This window comes from Prionailurus viverrinus, chromosome B4, assembly GCF_022837055.1.
Source record: "Prionailurus viverrinus isolate Anna chromosome B4, UM_Priviv_1.0, whole genome shotgun sequence".
In the NCBI taxonomy this organism is placed as follows: Eukaryota; Metazoa; Chordata; class Mammalia; order Carnivora; family Felidae; genus Prionailurus; species Prionailurus viverrinus.
In genome coordinates this window covers 105,156,729-105,173,459 of record NC_062567.1, presented here as the reverse complement: position 1 = coordinate 105,173,459, position 16,731 = coordinate 105,156,729, and positions in this window count along the sequence as shown.

Sequence of the window (16,731 nt, the reverse complement as noted above, 5' to 3'; positions counted from 1 at the left end):
TATGGTTTTCAGAAATTTAATGTCTGAAGATTGAACCATTTTGGTTTTCAACAGGAAGAATGCTTTTTATTGACACTTGTTTATAAGTAAAGAGACTCACCAGCTTATATCCAGCACTTGCTATATCACTTTGAATATATTTTCTTAAAGCACGCTCCTCTCTGTGGTTGAAAAGTTCACAAGAGGCCCCTTTTTTCAAGTCTCACTTAAATGGAGCCATTTCAGGACGTTGCTAAGCACTTAGGAAGAGTTTGCAATGTGGTTCATTTTAGTGCTGGGAAATTCTTCTTGGTGTTACCCTGACCTCAAGTGGTCTATTTCCTAATGCTTTTAGCAGCAAAAAACCATCATATTACATTAAACCTATTTTATTATTTATAGAGTTTGCAAATTAAATAGAAAATATCATCGAGTTTAAATCGCTGGAGTTCTTCCTTAAAGTCCAAAATGGAATTGTTAGGAAGATCTCTTTGTCCTTTGAGATTCATCCTACTCCGTTTTTGGTTCTACTTCTCACCTCTCAACGTGGCCAAAACTATAGGTTACTGTCCTAGACCTTACCTTCCCTGCTTCTGCTTACTTTAACGGTTTCACATAATTTATTCCTTTATTGTCCCAGTACCTATTCCCTCAACACCCTGGGCAAAATAGATATATTTTCTCAGCCTCGGTTTCTTCCGCTAGAAAAAGTGATAAGAATACTTGCATTATCTTCTGAGATCTATCCAAATGGGACATAGTGCTGCTTAAGATTGTAAGCAGGGTCAGACAGACATCATTGCAGAGCCCATCTCAGCTGCTTACTATACCTTCCGAGTAGGTCACTTGAGTTGTCACCATCTGTGAAGCGGATGTAGATAGTGAGATCGACTTCAAAGAGTTATTGCAGCAATTAAGTGAAATAACGCAGAGAAAACACCATTGTGTATAGCACACTAAATGTTCAACAATAAAAAAAATCATCTGCTGTCACTATCGTCACGTAAAGCCACCAGCAGAGTGGCATATGTGACATATATGTGGTTGAACAAATGGAAATTATTATTTTTAAATATCAGTGGTATGATATTTAATAATAATAGGAAGAAACTCATACTCACTTCTAGGTTAATAGCAGATGTGCCACCTTTCAGATGCAACACGATCTATATTAACCCTCTGGTAACGCTCAACCTCATTCAAATAATGGAGGTAAGTACGATGTGGAAGGCAGGGCCCTCACACTGCAGCCCACAGGTGGTGGGGAGCTCTGATCACACACCAGGTCTTGCCCTAACTGTTGCCTATGGGGCAGGGTGGGGGTGGGTGAGTTGGGGGAGGCTTCAGCCATATCACATGTGTTTTTCATTAGTAAGAATTGTATCTTACCTTTGAAGTTCTTGTTTTAAAATCCAATAATACTAAATATTCAGCAATCTGAATTATATATAACTGCTCTAGGATTTTCTATAGCTCTTTATGAGCTTACCAATTTCTGTGTCAAATACAAACTTTATTTCACGTATGCTAAATCCTGAAGGCATTTATTTTGGAAATGTTTTGGCACTCTAGTTCAAAACAGATGAACGTGACCTAATAAAGCTGGGTCTAGTAGATAAATTATGTAATCACATCTCTGAGTCAGGCATTCCAAAGAGCCTGTTTTTAACAATAAAATCTGGTCGATATACTCATTTACCCTGAGGAGAGCATTAAAATCTACATTAGTATTCCCAAATTAGGTGATAACTAACGAAAAGACTCTGATTAGCTATACTAGTAAAATCCCCTGTATTTATATCACCTCCTGAAGATTCGTCTTTACATGTTAGAAGTTCTGAAAATCCCTAGAAGACAGAAATCTATTCAAAATTGTTCTACCCAGCTGAAAAACAAACCCACCATATGTCTGCATTTGAAGAACACCAGCTGTCAACATGAGGAATTTGTGTTCCTTGAAACACTGTAGACAACAAATATTAATGCGGATGACTAATGCCAAAATTATGATTTTTTTCTTACACTTTAGATTGGGTGAATGGGCAATATTTGGCATCTCAGCTATCACTTCCAGCTTCTGGGAAGGAGAGGAGCCCACTGTCTTGCTGCTGTCTAGATGAGTCACATACTTGACAGCCTATCATTGCACTGTGCATTGTCTTTATGGTAAGGGGTCCTGATGCTGGCTAGGAATTACTTAAAGATAATTTATATAATTTCACAAATTCTAAGCCAAGAATTTCAAAGTTAAATACAAGAAGCAATTTCTACTAAGTATATCAAAATCAGGTGTGAGATGTATCTTAATAGTACCTAGAGCTAATAGCAAGTACAATGACAAAGAGTTAGATTTAAATGTGTAGAATCCACTTATTTAAAAACATTTAATAAACGTTTGTTGAGCACCAAGCATTGGATGCCTAGATACTGGAAACATGCTGCCGGAAAAGATATAATTTCTGGATGAAGGCAGAGATAGATGTATTACATGAACAATAGACAAGTGAATATTTTGGGGTGACTGGGTGGCTCAGTCCATTAAGCATGATGCTTGATTTCTGCTCAGGTCATGATCTTATGGTTCACAAGTTCAAGCCCAGCATCAGGCTCCACACTAGCAGCGCACAGAGCCTGATTGCCATTCTCTCTCCCTCTCTGTCCCTGCCCTGCCCATGTTTTCTCTCTCTCTCTCTCTCTCTCTCTCTCTCTCTCTCAAAATAAAAAAAGCTTTTAAAAAAGTGGTGAATACTGTGATGGGGTATACCTAAGAAGCTATGGAAACAGATCAGAGGGGCACTTAACCCAATCTTAGGTAATGGGGTGACAAATAAGGCCTCCCTAGGACATGGGGTTGCCATATAAAATAGAAGATGACCATTTATGTTTGAATTTTTGGTAAACAATGAATAATTCCTTATGTAAGTATGATCATTCAATATTTATAACTAGGTGTCCTGTATTTTTATTTGCTAAATAAAACTCTACTAGAAACTCTACTAGATCATGACGTTTTAGTTGCAGTCTGAAGGAAAGGGGGCAGATGAAGACACAGAAACCACCAACAGAGGCAAATGGACCCATATGCAGAAAGATGCAGATTTAACCACAGGCAGTGCCATGGAGAAGTACAAACAGGTCACTGTGGCAGAATTTGATATTTGGATGGGGGGCGGGTAGTAAATATATCTTGGAATGTCTGCTTTCTTTAGAGGTGATGGGGAACTATGAGATGATTTTATGATTAATTGTATCAGATTTGTGCTTGAAAAATGACAATCTGGAACAGAGCCAGACTGGATGCAGGTAACCCATTAAGAGATTACTGTCAGTAAACCTACTGAAAGGTGATGTTGCTTAAATTAAGATGATGGCAATAAGGATGAAGAGATACTAATGATTTCAAAATATATTTAGAAATTAGTGTAATGGTTGGAGGTTCGTATCCAGAAGTCCAATTGCCCTGCTGCTTGTGAGCTGTGCATGGTAATATACCAGAGGGGTTAGGAAAAAAGATGCTTCAGTCTATTTATATACATAGAGTTGTCTCTAAACTCAGGTTCTCGCTATCATTTGATCCTAACAATAGCACAAGATTACTGTAGTATTACATGAAGTAATACATGGGAAGTGCTTAGCACAGGACTATGTGAGAGAAGAGACTGGAGTAAAGAATCCCTCAGGCTTCTAGTGGGGAAGTTAGAATAATAGATGATGAAAATCAGAGGTGGCCCAGAAATAGACATAGCCAAATGTAGTCAACTGACCTTTGACAAAGGAGAAAAGGTGATTAAAGGGAGAAAAGATAGTCTTTGTAACAAATGGTGCTGGAACAAGTGGACATCAACACGCAAAAAAAACGAATCTAGACCTAGACCTTACACTTTGTACAAAAATCAACTCAAAATGGACCAAAGATCTAAAGGCAAAACACAAACCTATAAAACTCCTCAGAGATAATATAGGAGAAAATCTAGGTAGCCTTGGGTTTGGCAATGACATTTTAGATATACCAAAAGCATGATTCAGAAGAAAAAAAAACTGATAATATGGACTTCATTGAACTTAAAAATTTCTCTCTGTGAAAGATGCTGTCAAGAGAATAAAAAGTCTATAGAAAAGGAGAACAGGATCTTTACAAAACACACGTATGACAAATATCTAAAATATACAAAGAACTCCTAAAATTCAACAATTCAAAAAACCCAATTTCAAAAATGGGGAAAGATCTGAATAGACATCTCACCAAAGTTCTACCAATGAAGCATATGAGAAGATACTCAACATCAAATGTCATTAGTGAATTACAAATTAAAACAATAATGAGATACTGCTACATGCCTGTAGAACGGCCAAAATCTTAAACACTGACAATACCAAATGCTGTGAGAATGGGGAGCAATAGGAACTCTTCTTGCTCATGGCTGGTGGGAACGCAACATAGTAGCCATTTTGATAGCCATTTTGGAAAACAGTTTGGCAACTTCTTACAAAACTAAACAAATTCTTACCATACAATCCAGCAACTGTGCTCCTTGGTATTTACCCAACTGATTTGAATACTTATGTCCACACAAAAGTCCTCACATGCATACTTACAGCACCTTTATTCATAATTGCCAAAACTTGGAGGCAATCAAGATGTCCTTTGCTGAGTGAATGGATAAACAGTATGACATCCACCCAATATTGTTTATTAACAAAAAGATGAGCCATCAAACCACACAAACACACACACACACACACATACACACACACAAACCCAGGGGAAACTCAGATGCACATTGCTAAGAAACCAATCTGAAAAGGCAACATACTGGATAAGTATCTATATGACATTCTAGAAAAGGCAAAACTATGGAAACAGTAAAAAGATCAGTGATTGCCAGTGGTTAAGATGGAGGGATGGATAAATAGGCAGAGCACAAAGGAAATTTTAAGGCAGCAGAACTAGTCTGTATACTACTGTAATGGTAGATATATTTGTCAAAATTCATACAATGAACAACACCAAGAGTGAACCCTAATGTAAACTATGGACTTTAGGGAATAATAATATATCCAAATTGACTCATCAATTGTAACCCATGTACCACACTAATGCCAGATGATGTTAGTAGTAGGAAGGAGTACATAGGAATTCTGTGCTTTCCTCTCAATTTTTGTGAGAACATAAAAGTGCTTTAAAAATAAATTCTACTGGGGCACCTGGCTGGCTCCGTAGGTGAAGCGTATGACTCTTGATCTTGAGGTTGTAAGTTTGAGCCTCATGTTGGGTGTAGAGATTTCTTAAAAATAAAAATAAATAAATAAATAAATAAATAAATAAATTCTATTAATTATATATGATTATATATTAAATATCATATTTTTAATATTTTCATATACTATTTTAAAGCAGAAGTGGGTTGCAGTTTTATGTTCTGTTTGAGCTTTCTGTGTCTCTACTGGAGCATGCCAGTAGGTGATCAGATACATAGCTCTACTCCTCAGAAGGGAGAACTAGAATGTGGTCAAGGGCATAGACCTGTTTTTACTGCAGTAAAAACATCTGCAAAGAATATTGATAGTGAGAAAAGAGGAGGATGGAGTAGAACACCCAGAATCACCAACATTTAGGCATAGGGGAAGAGTGGGCTGGGGCAAAGAGGGAGAAGGAATAGGATGACTGGACAAGTGTGGTACCATAGAAGCCCACATGGAAGTCTCCCCTGAGCAGGAAGGAGTAGTCACAATCAGAAGTGCCAAATGGATCTGAGAGTTTGTATCAGTTTCTGCAAGCTGCTGTAATGATGTACTTCACACTTAGTAATTTAAAACAGCTAGAATATATTGAGTCTGAAATCAAGGTGTTGATAGGCATTGCAGTTCTGGCGGCTCCAAGGGAGAATCTGCCCCCCACCTCTCTCCTAGTTTTCAGTGGTTGTTGGCAATCCTTGGGGTTTCTTCACTTGCAGACACACCACTCCAAATTTTGCCTTCATCATTAGATGATATTCTCTCCTTATCTGTCTATACCCAAATTTCTCTCTTCAACAGCAGGCATTAGCATTAAGAACCATCCTAATTCAGTATGACCTTATCTTAATTTGATTAAGTCTATGAAGATCCTATTTCTAAATAAGGCCACATTCATGGGCACTGAGGGTTAAGACTTTTAGGAGGACACGATTCAATCCAAAACAGAATTGATCAGAAGAATTGAGAACTGACCATTGGATTTAGGTTGTTGATCTTGAAAAAAGTAATTTTCATGGATTGGTAGAACTCAAAAACCTACTGCAGAGGTTTGAATAATGAGTAAGTGAAAAAGTAAGGATGTAGAATGCAGATATACATTCATAGCACATTTTGGGGCAAATCTGGAAGCAGTGAAGAGGCATGAAGATTGTTTTACCAAATTTTATTATTACTATTTTTTAACAAATGAAATTGGGTAAATGGCTAAAAGGGGAAGTTAAACATACAGGAGAGTGACAAGATGGGAAGGGATACAATGCAAAATGAGGATAAGAATTAAAAAGAAAATATCTCGGGACGCCTGGATGGCTCATTTGGTTAGGTGTCTGACTCTTGATTTTGGCTCAGGTCATGATCTCAGGGTTCATGGGATTGAGACCTGCATAGAGCTCTGTGCTGACAGCATGGAGTCTGCTTGGGATTCTCTCTCTTCCTCTCTCTCTCTCTCTGCCCCTCCCCTACTCTCTCTCTCTCTCTATAGACACATATATCTGTCTCTCAAAATAAATAAATAAACATTTATTTTAAAAAAGGGAATATCTCTTTCCCTAAAATAAATCAGAAGGAAAAACCACTTATGAATATAGTATATTTGTAGCGGTAGTGGTAAGAAATTGACAGTTGCCTTAGGAAGGCTTTCTTTTTCCTTTTTTTTCTTGTGAAGAAGGTGCAGTGAAGTGGGAGAGCATAAAGGTGAAAGATTCGGAGGGTAGACAGCTTCATAATGTTTATGGCCAAAAATAGGAAGCAGGAATGACTGTACTTAGCCATGCAAAGCTCCCCTTGGGACTAAAGACACACATTAGTGGAGATAGTATACATTCTTTTAATGGAGCTAATCTGCACACATTCCTTTTTAGCGAGTTCATTAGCCCAGGTGGAGGCAGGTGTGATAACGGGAAAACAGCAGGCCTCTGACGGTATTGGCCAAAGAGTAGTTGACAGGATGGGCTGTGAGGTGGAAGAGGGATAGGAAAGAAAGTAGATATGGAAGAGAGCATCAGAAAAGAACCCTCCAGGGACTGGAGGATTCGGTGCAGGTAGATAATAGGCACATGGAAGAAACTAAGTTAAGGTTTTTGAATGATGTAGGGTACTGCCAGAGAATGAGAAGTTGGGATTCCCGATTTCATGATGGCACAATTCTGGATAGGCTGAGGCTCTGAGCCTTCACGAGGAATGTAGATGCCCGAAGTAAAGGGGAGGCAAGAGTTACTGCAGTGGATGATGTCTGACACTGACCAAGTTATAATCTGCACATTAAGTTTTAAAAGTATTTAAAGTGTTTTCTACACTGGCTACAAATAAAGTATAATTGAACCATATTAAGAATATTTGTTTTTTAATTAAGCATCCGACTCTTGATCTCGGCTCCGGTCATAATCTCACAGTTCGTGAGTTCAAGCCTCGCATCAGGCTCTGCACTCATGTTGCAGAACCTTCTTGGAATTCGTCTCTCCTCTCTGACCCTCCCCTGCTTGTGCTCTCTCTCTCTCTCTCAAAATAAATAAACTTAAAAAAAATTAAAGAATATATGTTTGAAAAATATGCAGCATCTCAGTAAGGTTGTGAAGTGGTGAATTTTACGTATGGCATCCTCTCCTCTTCTTTAATGGTGTTTCTTCTTAATAGACCAATAAGTCCCTTCCCTCTTTTTTTTTAATATTTGAATGTTTATTTATTTTTGCAAGAGAGAGAGAGAGCATAGAGGGTTGGGGACAGAGAGAGAGGAGGACAGAGGATCTGAAGCAGGCTCTATGCTGACAGCAGGAAGCCCAGTGCAGGGCTTGAACCCATGAACAGTGAGATCATGACCTGAGCCTTTCAGACACTTAACCAAATGAGTCACCCAGGTGCACCCATATCCCTTCCCTCTTGAAGACCTCTTTGTTTTCCCTCAATATTACCTCTTTGCCCTTAAGATTCTCTAGTCTTCTGATGGGAATCTATCAGCTTCTATACCTTGGCTTTTCAAGTGTGTTGAATAGATGAAGAAATAATCCATGTTAGTAAATCAAGAGAGAGCAAACCAGAGAGAGCACAACGGTATCAGATACCTGAGCCGATCCTTGTCCTACCGTTTTACCTTCTGCCTCACATTTGGTAATCTTAACCTCTCTCTGCTTCAGTTTTCTTATCTGAAAAAGGAAATAAGAGGACCTACTCATTTGTCACATAGTAAGCCCTGTTTTGATAAATAAAATTAGTGTTCATGAATTTATGTTCCTCCCTCACACACACCTGTTGGGACTCTTGGATACAACACTTTCCCTATGAAAGAAAGGCTAGTGGAAGGCATTGCACACCAGTGAGCATGATTGATGATCCTCTCTTCCCCCAAATCACATGGGTGTAGACCGCTTGTTCACACCTGTGCAGTGCCATCTACTGGTAAATAATAATAATTAATAATAATAATAATAAAATAAGGGAATTTAATATTTCTCTTCATAACACATTTTGTAAAGTTTCTGAATTTTTAAAAATGCATTGAGATCTCAGATCTTTTACTAGTCTGATATCCTTCACCATTACCTAGACTTTGTTTGCTTTTCAAAGGTAGATTTTGCCAAGTAAAACATAAAATAAGCAAAATACACACACAAAATTTTTAGAAAGAATTCCTTTCTACAAATGCCTTGAACTGACTTTCTTATTTGTGGGATAAAACAATAACTTTTAATCTGTATCTAAGTGTCCAAATTGCTGAATGGTTTACAAAGTCAGGAAGACAAAAGAAATAGCAAGAGACCAAAGTATTGCAGGTCCACAAATGAGCAGCATTTCTGTGGTTTATCAGCTGGGTTTACTCCAGATTACGTCAATCACTTTAATAGCATTGGCTGAATGTGCACTCCAGGCAAAGCAAGGAAGCTGCTTTGAAGCGATTGGTAGCTGCTTTTTTCCTGAATGTCACTCAGACTTTAAACGTCAAGAATGGGTTTTAGCTAGGTATCAGTTCTGGGAAAGAGGAAAATAGATAAAAGAAGAATAAGGGAAAGATAAGGAGTCAGGTCAAGAAACTATAGAAAAGAGATCATGAATTAGGAAATTGATAGATAATTAATGAGCTGCGGAGAGAGATGCAAAATGCAGTCGATCTTTTCCTTAGATATTATAAATCATCCTCAAAAGGAGTTTCCCACTGTTTTATAATAGGTTCTAATGCTTATCTCTAGTTTTGGTTTATACATTGCCATCAAATTGGCTTTATGGATCTCTTTAATGATTTCTGATCATTGATAATTGATGTATGATAGCTATGGGTTAAATCTATATGATGTTTTTAAGTGTCCATCCATGAAATACTCTTTGCATGAAAGAGATTTTTTTCTTATCTCTTAGAGATGATTTCTTACCCCACAGTTTGGATTCTTTTCAGGTGAGCAGATTCCACAGTCTGTCCAATGTAACTGTGAGTGCATTAAAAAAAAAAAATTCTGCTGGAGGACTAGGATAAAGGCGATCTGCCCCAAAGGGGTTTGTTTGTTAATTGCTTTGGTCCACTTTACAAGGTCAAATCCATTCTCCTAATGACGAATCTCATCTGTTCTGGCAGAGAAAGAAATGTTTTCTTTCACTTCTACGTGTGGCAAGAGCTCATTCATCTCAGTAAGTTCTGAAGAGAAATCTAGCTACATCAGAGAGAGGAGTATTCAAAGGGCAACTGATGGCCAGGAAGATATATGGAATTCACTTTCCTGAGACAGACATTCAAATGGTAACAAGTGATAGAAAACAGCTCTATATTTCAGCGTGATGTGTGTTCGCTCCTGATGATTAAACCCCCTGTGAGCCATCTGCGTTTAATGGGTTAGAACTACTTTGTAGCTGCAGTTTTTTCCTTCCACTGCTCTCTTATTTATTTGAGAGGAGACCGAACTCCACTCTTTAAAAGTTAAGCATGTAAGAAACCCTGCCAAGAGAATCAGAAAGAAAAGGCAAATTTATAGCCTAGTGTTGTTTTAAGCATTTAGTAGTATAAATAAGAAGTGTAGATAAATGTGTACAAGTAGACGTATAAGTGACCCTCTGTTTATCTCAGTTACATTATTTGCCTAAATTCCAGAGCAGAATTAACCCAATTAGTTTATATAATAGCTAATGCTGTCCTTCAGGCGAGCTATTAAGGATGTGCATAACTGATGCTAGAAAGGGGGGGGTGGTGTTATTTTACTCATAAGTCAGACCTTGGGGACTGTGATTTGTATCCAGCCAGCAGATAGAAATCAAAATCCAGTGTGGAAGTTATTGTACCTCAAAGCAAGGTACCCTATTGGTGTTATTAATGCAATTAAGTGCAACTTCTGTTTAAAATGCCAACGATGATAATGGCTTTCTGTAAGTAGTGCTGTCTTACTCGAGACTTGTCACATTTTACTAACATCTCATTATTTTTGTCTGACTTACAAAAGTCGGCAGCCATAAGCACTCAATAAATATTTGCTGAATTGAATTGAACTCTGAGAACCAGGAGGTGAGGTGGCACTGATTATCAGTGACACATCTGGGATCAGAATCTTGATTCTGTTCTGCTAAATTGTTAGTGATCACAGCCAAAGTCAATCGAAATATTACACAATTTTAAATCTAGGAAATTTTCACCGAGCTACAAAAAGTTAATCTAAGTCACACAACTCCAAGAGCCTAGTAAATTCTCTCTTGCCTCTTATTTTCATTCTTACTACATGAACTGAATTAAGGGTTTACCCTCTGACTAATGTCTAGCTATATAGCTCTCTTCCTAGGTCATTAAAATTTTCTTCTAAGGTATTTCTCAGAATAATTTTCTCCTGCCTTTTCTCCCCTTTGAACCAGAAAACATATCAACAAGGGGAGGCTTCTTGGGGCTCTAAACATCGATCAATTTCACAGCTGGGAAAAGAGGCATCAAGATAAGAGAGCAATTCCTCTGCTAAACCTCTGTTTATAGAATTTAGGCCAGAGTTTTGTATAGAGTGAGACAAGCTTTGGCCATACTGAGGCAGACAAAGGGTTAAATTAAAGACACAAAAGCAACACCCAGCTGCAGCTTCTTTTTCTTTTCCCTTTCATAGAGTGGGGAGTATTTTTCCTGCAATGACCTCAGAATCTTCTCTTTTTCTTGGTCAGAGATCAAGGGGTATCAGGCTGAAATCTTCTTCTTATTGGACTTTTCTATCAACTTTTTGCAGATGTGTATTTTGAAGCAGTACTTAGAATTTTTCCTTTTTTTCTGTTATATATTTATAGAGAGAACTTATTAAAATATGTATGCTCTCTTTTCATATTAGGCAACTTTCAGCAAATGTCCCCCATCTAACTAAAGTGAATATCCCCTGAACACAAAGGTCAGGGCTTGCATGTATTCACAACTTCCACGTTGTAATATTATGAGGTTGGCACATATTCACTGAATTATTTGAGAGTAGAAACTTGTAAAATGTTATTGAATAAAACAAATTATTTCTCTGCTGAGTCTGAGAACTTTGGTCCAATTAATAAAATAATAAAATTAAAATAAGGAAAATAAATATTTAAAATTAGAGAAAAATTGTGGTATGATATAAGCAAAAATTTGCAAAATTTTTTTTAACAAGCACACCTGTCTCATTTTTTTAAGTTTATTTATTTATTTATTTTGAGAGAGAGAGAGAAAGTGCACCCACACTCGCACCCCAGCAGGGAGGGGCAGAGAGCGAGAGTGACAGAATCCCAAGCAGGCTCAGACCAGGCCAACTAGCATGAACATAGCTTTTCAAAATGGATTTGGATTCTCCTTCAGAGAAAAAGAGGTAAAATGTACTCTTGTAAGTTCCTATCCATCTTTCTTTTTTTTCTTCTTTCCTTTTATTTTTTTGAGATTTTACTTCTAAGTAATCTCTACACCCAAGGTGGGGCTTGAACTCACAACCCTGAGATCAAGAGTTGCATGCTCTACTGACTGAGCCATCCAGGCGCCCCCACCCCCCGCGACCCCATCCATCTTTCAATGTCTGACTCAAGACACCTCTTCTTTTCAGCTTTCCATGACTTACAAAGGGTTGAATTTCCAACAGTAACTTGCATGAGCCATTTCCATGTCATTTTGCGGCTATTTTTTATTATACCTTTTCACCTCTCCAGCCAAAATGTTAGTTTTTCTAAGGTTTCGGCACAAAGGAGGTTCTCAATAATTTTGCTTGTTAATCGAAAACTGAATTTAAAGATTAAAAAATGAAGAAAAAATTAACATTGACTCAATAGGAGGAAAAAATTAGAGTCTGTAAAAAAAAAAAAAAAAAAAGGATGTCATTTAAGCACTTCCCAGACCACAATAAATTATTTTTGAATGTATATTTCAGTTATTTTTTCTTCATAGTTTAAGGAAAGCCTATGGGATAAGAGGGCAGAAGGAGAGGCTTTGGATTTAGAAGTTTCTGATACTCTCTGACCGTAAGTTACCTTATCTGTCAGATGCAGATGATAATAACGTCCATTGTCAGAAAACTGTGAAGTCAGAGGAGAATATAAATGTGAAGGTGGCTTGTTAACTTAAAGCTTTATGTAACTTTTTCACTTACCACTGAGAAAACTAGGATTCAGAGGAATTAAATGATCTGCCTAAACCTTTAAAGTTAAAAAATGAAACAACTAAAACTTCTAAGGCCATAGTCTTTCCATGATACTACCCAAACATTTCGCCCTCTTCCCAAATACCTAGTTTCTGTCCAATGCATCCTAGCTTCTCAGTGATCCTTATTAAATTGCCTCAGTCATTCAACAATGAATGCTATGGGGCTGCCTGCTTTAAAAAGCCCCATTCTCTTTCAGTCCTACCCTCTGCTAGTAAGAGATAATCTGATGAGTTAGTATGTACCCTATTTTATGTACCCCTTCCATAACACACGGTCATCCTCTGGGATGAAAAAAATTATTTGATATGGGGAAATGACACTGGTGCATAAAATGTTTTCTTATCTCTTTTCAAATCTCATCTATTTTCAAATCTCTTTTGCTCCATGGGGCCCTCTGGCAGTTTAGTGGTCTTGTGAGAACCCCTTCTTAGATAATGTATTTCAGTACATCAAATGAATAGGCTTAAAAGGGAAACCACTTATATTGAAATACGGGTGTCCAAATATTTATAAAACTAATTCCAGGATGTAGTGTCTGTGCATCTTTACAGATAGATTAAACAACAAGACCCAACAAGAGAGCTAGAAATTACCCTAATTTTGATGTAGTTTGACAACTGCTAAAAAAGTTTGAAAACTATCCTGATCAAGTGATAAACTTAAATAATAATTATTTCAAGATATCTATAAATATCTCTTCTTTTTATTGGTGACAAAAATCACAAGCACTGCCATACTACTGAGATTTGTTGTCCATATTCATAAATATAAGAAAATGCCAAGTTTCATTCTAGGGTTAGTGAAACTAAGGATCTATTTTTCCATCTCAGTATATGGACTCTCTCCGACTTCTATCCTTTAACTCCACTCCCACATAAGTTATGAACCTGTTCTAGTGATTTGGGGAGTTTGAATCACGTCCACCCTTTGGACAGCATAAACAGCCTGTAGGGGGCTCCTTTTGCCTTCTACTAAACTTATCATGTTTTGACAATGCTGGTGATTATTCTGAGTTATTCTCTTAAATCTTTAAAGTGTATGTTAAAGTAAATAAGTAAAGAAAATATTACAAGTGCATATTTTGTGAAGATGCATGAAAAACTTCAGTAAGTAGTGTCTCTAAAGCCAGACATGCTATAAAATAGTGTCATGATGAAATACTCAAGTGAAGTCATTTATTTGCCCCTGGAACTTAAAGAATGCATAGTGATATACAATTCTAAGGCTAGGAAGGAAAGAAAAAGCTTCTTTCAATCCTGTCCTATTTTATGCAGTAAAACTGAAGAATTAGCTAGCCCATGTCTTGAAGACTTGTTCACCATTTTTGGAATATATTTCTAGGATAGATAATGGCAATATGTTTGTTTACAAAGGAGAGTTATTAAAACAAAACAAAATCCTGTTTTAGCATTTTCTATACCCTGAAAACCAGAATCACATTTAATCTGTTTTTGAGGATTCCTGCCGTCAGTGAGGACTCTACTGCTAGGCATTTCATTTCTGGTTTTGTTTTCATTTGGATTGTTAGTGACATTACTGCCCGGCTTGTATAAAATATATGCAAGGAGACTCTGAGGCTAAGAACAAAAGTACTATTTAATGTAGCATTTTATTAAATAGATTTCCTTACAAAAAGCTTCTTCAATGCAAAATATGAATAGCTATAAGGAAATAATGTCTGCTGAAATTTTAGATGCCTAATTTCTTAAAGTAGAGGTGGCTGAAAATTAGCAATTATGTTTTAAATAATAAAAATATATCTGCATATTCCAATCAGAGAAAACAAGAAGTTAGCCAAACTTGGATTTTAAAAATAAGATCATTTCTATATTTCTCCTAAAATATTTGGCAGCAAATAAAAAATTACCAAATTAATTATTAAAAATTATATCTAACCATTACTCATCATTTATAATTCTATTTCAATTAAATATTGAAAAACAAACTCAAGTTCACTGGTAAGTTTAGAAAATTATTTAACTTTGTCAAAGAGCTTACACAAACATTATCGTTGATCCTTCCACTTCTCTTTTAGCCAAGGCATTGTTTAGCTGCTGATAGACTAAAACTACAACCTTATATAGAAAACAGCATTATATAAAACACAGGGAGGTGCTATGCAAATAAGCAGCTAGTATTTGAGACAAGAAAGTAAAGACACTAAAAGGAAACAACACATCATCTTTGTAAGAACTGTATTAACTGCATAGGTATGCCCCTCCCTCCCTTTCCTTGGAGGTAAAAAAATCAACAGCCTATTGAAATGATGAAACTACTACACTCCAGTAATTTGTATACTCAATTTCATGAGTTTCCTCAAGGTTATATAGGTTAAGTAACTCTGTGATTCTTTTGAGATACATTGTCAAGACTGAGGGCAAAGATTACAGTGGCTTTCTTTTTCTGATTTCATAAGAAGTTGTATAAGAAAGAAAGAATCACTATTTAATATTCTTAAGTAAATTACATATCCTCAAAAATCCACAAACTGTTTTCTGAAATTTCATTTTATGTTTATGAAAGAAACAGCAAATCTTACCTAATTGTCCATTAAATTTGTCTCCTCTCATGAAAACCAAACCTTAACCAAACTGCTCAGGAGAAAGAGTACAAGAACCATCCTGTAAACCATCTGTGCAAGAACAATGTGCAGAAGGTGCAAATAGGGGATGGGAATGTCATGGGAACAAACATCCAAGAGGATCAACTACTTAATGGACCAAAAATCCCAGTGTTCTATACTGTCAATAATTTGAGCCCCCCAAAAAGTAAATTATAAACTCCTTAGTTTGTCCTCTCTTAAGTAAGTTCAACATTTAAAAAAAAAATTTTAATGTTTTTATTTATTTTTGAGACAGAGAGAGACAGAGCATGAGCAGGGTAGGGCAGAGAGAGGGGGAAACACAGAATCTGAAGCAGGCTCCAGGCTCTGAGCTGTCAGCACAGAGCCCAATGCAGGGCTCAAACTCGCAGACCGTGAGATCATGACTTGAGCTGAAGTCGGACACTCAACCGACTAAGCCACCCAGGCGCCCAAGCAAGTTCAACATGTTTGTAAGTGATATGAATTCTAGTATATGAAACTTAGTTTAAGCTAAGTTCAGAAACAGCAAGAGAAAATTCAGGAAGTGCATTTTATGCATTCTTTGTTTTAGCTTTATCTTATCCTATTACATCAGAAGTTCATTTTATTATATTTTGGTAATTTAAATATGTAATAAAATTCAGCCAATGAAAAGGAAAGGTCAGAATGTTAACACAAAAAAATGCATTCAATTCTTATTGCCATCATAAATTGTGAGGCATGGTTGAGGATACAAACTTTATGGGTGTGTCTGTCCAGGAAGATTGAGAACTCATCAAGAACAAAAACCATGGTTCTATTATTTATTTTATTATCCCAGAAAGTACTTCACACACTGTAGGCATTAAAAAAAAAAAAAAAAAGAATGTGCTGATTAAATTAAATTTATACAAAGCATTGCAGATATAGAACTTCAATTAAAAAGAGGTTGTTAAAATTGAAAGAAGCTGAGTTACAGAAGCTCCAATGAATTATTACAATATAATGAGAAAACTAGGAGATGATCAAGTTTGAATTTCACTTCTTCCCTTAGGTTCCCTTCTGGTAGGTTCTCCAGTAAGAAAACTTAAGGATGAAGTGAAATTCAAACTGGATTCAAAAATGAGTTTTGTCCCTTATTTTAAAAATATAATGTATTAGCCAAGGGACATTAAAACTTCAATTAAGAAAGCAGAAGAAAATGAACATAAACTCTACTAATTTGGGAGTATTTATTTGTTTTTAAAGTTTATTTATTTATGGGGTGCCTGGGTGGTTCAGTCAGTTAAGCATCTGATTTCGGCTCAGATAGTGATCTCATGATTCATGGGTTTGAGCACCGCCTGGGGTTCTGTG